The sequence below is a fragment of the Geospiza fortis genome, unplaced genomic scaffold, assembly GCF_000277835.1.
Source record: "Geospiza fortis unplaced genomic scaffold, GeoFor_1.0 scaffold240, whole genome shotgun sequence".
Taxonomy (NCBI): domain Eukaryota; kingdom Metazoa; phylum Chordata; class Aves; order Passeriformes; family Thraupidae; genus Geospiza; species Geospiza fortis.
This window is the reverse complement of record NW_005054379.1, coordinates 162,568-167,694: the sequence shown is the minus strand read 5'-3', so window position 1 is coordinate 167,694 and position 5,127 is coordinate 162,568.

The following is a 5,127-nucleotide window of genomic DNA, read 5'->3' as shown; positions in this document are numbered from 1 at the left end:
ATGGCTCAGAACTGAGAGGGTTCAGTGTTGGAGACCCCCCGGCCCCAGGGGGTAGACAAGTATGGGGGGGACAAGAGGTCCCAAGATGAGAGAAAACTGTGCTTTTTTTGGAACTGGTCAAAGCACCCTTAAAAGGATAACCCTCGAAGCAGCTCTGATCCATGCACAGTGGTGAGAGAGCTGGGCATGCAAGGAAGAGGTCACCATGGCCCCAAGAAGGACTCCTCTCCTCTTGATGGACTGGAATTGAGTATTTACAGGGTGATGGATGGAGAGCTTGAAATTTGGAAGATGTATTGGAAATGTGGTGGGGGGAGGAAGAAATGCTTTTTGTGGAGTTTTCATTTTCCAGGTGTGTGTGTGCGTGTGTGTGTGTGTGGGTTTTTTTTCCTTTTGTAGTTTAGTTAATAAACTTTTTTTCTAAGGTAGAGGCCTGCTTTGCTTATTTCCTAGTCACATCTCACAGCAAACACCAGGGAAGTATATTTTCATGGGGCACTGGCATTGTGCCAGTGTCAAACCATGACACAGGCATAGAAGTGAGCCCTCACCACCATCCACTCTCTCTGTGCCAGACTCTGAAATGTAATTTGTTGTTCACAGCTAGAACGCAGCAGCTGGTTGTTTGCCTCAGTATGATCATTTCTGTGAATCCTGTAGGATCCTGAAGGCAATAACAGGGGACTGGAAGATGGGAATTACTTCTGGGACAAAGTCTAGCTCCTGTGTTGTTGTGGTCATTCTGTTACAGCAGTGCCTACAAGTGAGAATATATTCTGCCTCCCAGGCAAAACAGGCAGGATCTCCAAACTGCAATCGAGTCAATTACCATGTACAAGAGAGTATTTGCCATTTACTTGGGAGGAATTAAAAGAGCCACCTTTGAATGCTTAATCAGTATTTATGTTTTCATTTCCAATCTCATTGTGGCTGCTATTGCAGACTGTGGAAGGGCTCCAGGCAGGTCCCACAGGTCCCTTCTGCACAATCTTGCCAAAATCTGAAGGCCCAGACCTGAGCTGAAAAAAGGCTCACACAGATGGATGAGGGACTGGGGGGAAGGGGGGGTGAAGGAAGGCTGCTCAGGTTCCTGAGTCTCTTTTTGTGCAGCCTTCCTTCCCAACAACGGGTGTTACCACATCTCCTAGGGACCTAGATCTGAAGGGTGACTTGCTAGGAGTTGTAAGAGGTCACAGATTCACAGGCAAGGTATGGCTGTGTGTTCCAGATTGCTCTACAGTAAGGAAAAAAATAAATTTCCCAAAATTCCATTAATCGCTGTTAAGCTAACATACTCATTTTGACAAGACACAGCTGCACGCTGAGAATGTAATTTCATTACAACACTGCCACCTCTTGTTCTTCTGCTGGTTTCATTTTTGCCTAGCTCCAATCTGTGGTGGATCCACCACCAACAGAAAGGCATAAACTCTCCACTATTTTTGTTAAACTGAAACCTTACAAGGAGGAGCAACTGGCTGGATGCAATGTCATGTACTTCTATACAAGATGCAAAAAAGTAGAGCGCTTGAAAAGAGCCACATATTTTATCAATCAGTGTTGAATTAGTGTGTAGCTATTTTCTCTGCTAACTCAGAGAATGAGAGACTGGAAGAAATGGGGTGGAGAAAGAGGGGGGATCAAAGCAAACCTACCACAACAACAAAAAAACACCCTAGAATCTGAGAAGCAGCAAAATCCCCCCCAGGAGAAAATGTCATGGGGTTTGTCCAGGATATGTGAAATACATTTTATCCATGCAATCTTACCTTCAAACTCTGTGACTTCCAATGTGAACCTCAGTTTTCCTCTCAGTACTTGTGCAATCTGTTACCCAGGAGCTGCTGCCCATAGGCATACATTTTCCAAATGCTGGTTAAAGAGCAGTACCTGCCTCCACCAGGAACACCAAGAATTATGTAGAGTCTCCTGGAGAAGACTTGGCTGCAGATAAATAATGTAAGTTGATTGTCTTTGAGTTTTGACTAGGTGGTCTCTGGGAAGAAGTTTGTTCTAGAAGGAGGAGGATCACACTGCGCTAGCAGGTATGACATAGGGAAAGCCCACAGATGGCAAGGAAAAGAGACAGACTGGCTGGGCCTCTTTGTCCAGCTGCTTGGTGTTCAACTAGCTCTTCACTGGGGTTTGACTACTGAGATGGGGCTTCTGCATGGATTCCTTGATTTCTAGCACTGTATTTAATTGTTTCAGATATCAGTTATATAATTAACACCTTTTTGCTAGACTTTTTCATGATATCTCTCTATGTTTCAGTCTTCTTGTGCAGAGTAGCTGAAAAGAGGGGTAATGTTTTAGGCAAACCCAAGTACCTGGGAGCTGCCAGAAGCCTTTTAAATGGGTGAGTGACCCAGGCACACAGCACGGATCCCCTGGGCTGTGGGGCCAGCTGAAACTGCTGATCAACCCACCACTCAGAAAGAAATAACCTGACAACAAGCCTGTCAGGGGCAGTTTTCACAGGTCTTTCTAGCTGGAAGATCTAGTCAAAAAGAAAAATTTGTTTTTCAGATGGAGTTGGCAGGAGACAAGCAGATTTACTGTGGTTGACTCCTAATACAATAGGACTTGAAGCAGTTGGGTTTTTCTACTTCATACTCAGTAAACACATTTATTCTGAACCACATTTATTGAATCCAGACTTTCTTGCAACCCTCTCTGGTCTCTAAATCCAAGATGAACCCTCAAAATCTGTGCTTCTTGTTTTGGACGCATCGTTTGCAGGGCCCACCTTGGAAGTGTTAGTAAGGTGAAATCAGGAGATATTTTAAATTAAAAAATTGTGTCATTTCATGCAATTGATTTCAAGTGAAATATACGCAAATGCCAAGTCTGTCCTGACTCCTACAGCACAAGTTTCTCTCCTGACCAATATTTTTATCTCTGTCATGTCATGCAGGTGGTCATGTATAATCAACAAGATAAGAGCCCTCAGGTTAGTGCACACAATATTACAGGGAGTATTGTCATAATGTCAGTATCATGAAAGCAATCCCGAAATCCTGATTCCTTAAGTAAGGTTTTAGATTTATGATTTCTATCTTTATGTAAGCCACACTTATAATTGTGGGCACTATAATCTGGCAAAACAATAACTATAAAATCAACACATAAGCTGAATATTTCTTGATATATTTTAGTCCAATATTTCATGTTTCAGTCCAATTCTATGTAAATACACCTCCAATAAATGCTACATGTAGAGTCAGTCCACACAAGTAGTTCATTGAGATGCTTGTGGTACTTGTGGCTGGACACAGCCATTGATTATTAAACCCCTTAATAATCTAGTTTCACCTCTGAATGATCCTGAAGTAATAACATTGTACCATATAAGGTAACAAAAGGGGATGTTTCAGATGAGGGAAGCATGGGAAAATTAAATGCATCCAGAAATTGGTACCAAGGAGTGAAGCTGGGTGGCTTAGTTTACATCCTGGATTTTAAATATAAGTTATAAATACCTGTATACACACAAGAAACCACTCTGTCTGTTACATACTATAAGTAAAAAACCTGCATTTAAAGGATAGAGTTGTATGGACACTCACTAGCAGTGCTCTGTACCACAGCAAATACTGACAGGACCATCAAACAGCCAGAATATAAGAACCACTGAAATGTAAGTCCTTGTTTTTGTTTGTATGGAACCAAACAGAGATGCTACAAAAATTGTTTCATTCTTCATTGAGAAATTAAGGATTTCTACAATGTATCTGGGAAATACCATAAAAAGCATCCACACGCAGTTACAAGTTTACAAAACCTGGCGCTTGGCTCCAGCCCTGCAAATGCACTATCACACCCCTCCCCCAGAGGCCTTACTCACCCACGGTCACAGAAGCTGCGGGCAGAGCTGGCTGCCGCTCCTGACTGTTCTTGCCCTGGTCACAAAATATCCATTTCTCTTTGTCAAGTCCTCCCTCACACAGTGTTCCCACCAAGTGCGCCATGGCTCCTGCTTTAATTTCACCCTCCCCTCCTGACGCCCCCACAGACACATTCCCCCAGGCCAGAATGACATACCTCAGTCTTGTGGCCCCACCTGTTAAAACAGCCTTCACACTCTGGGTGTTTTCAGCTACCCTTTATTTTGTCCTTCTCCAGGCTAAGAAGAGCTCATTCCAGTCCTGAAAAATAATAACTAATAACAAGAATAAACCCCAGCAACTACAATACCTGCAATAATAATAGTAGCAATACCTGTAGCAAAATGAGCAGTGGTGGGTCTCTTTTTGAAGTCAGCTCCTCTGTACCTGTTTCAGTCAGAATTCCTCATGTGCTCTTACTGTTTAGAAGTAAAGCAAATGCCTTACAGAAGCCTTTTTCTCACAAAACTCTGGGTTTCTCACCTATATTTGTGCTCTCTTCAGCATGAAATATGAGATTCCTTTGTGATATCTTTCCCTGGTGTCTGCCTTGGCCCGTGCAGCCCCTCATCTCCATGCTGATAGAATGAAGAGCTGGTTCTCACAAAGACACTCATAGATGAATTGTGACAAAGGAGAGGCAGGAGGTTCCTTCAGGCGTCCATCATTTATTGGAATCTAACACAAAGTAACACAGATGATCCAGCTCATGGGAGTTGCCTCCCATACACTGCCTTCCCATACAAGTCCCTGCAGCCGGGATACACCCTGTCCTCTCTCAAAGAAAAATCTGAGGTCCTAAGCCTCTGCATGTGTCACAGTCCCCCTGGGTGCTTGTGGGGAGGGAGCAGACATCAGCTGAGCAGCGCCAGAACACATGAACCTTGATTTCTAGTCCTGTCTGTCCTGACGTGGCTGATAGCCCGGCTAAAGCACGCAGTTACACTTGCAGTAGTTTTGGAGATACCCTTAGCCTCTTCCTCTGAGCACTAGGGATGTGATTTAATTCTTCTGTGTGAATTAAAACACCCAAAATACTGTCATCAGAACACTAACTTTATTAATAGAGACAAACAAAGGATTAAAACACATTATGAGTTTGCTGAAATACACAGCATACCTGTGGAGGACAGACATATTTATATACATCAGTTCATTGTAGAAACAGGAGTAGGATATCCCCAGGTAATTTGCAACGAATCCAGACAGCTTTCTCTCCGTGGTGGCCCTGGTAAAGCAG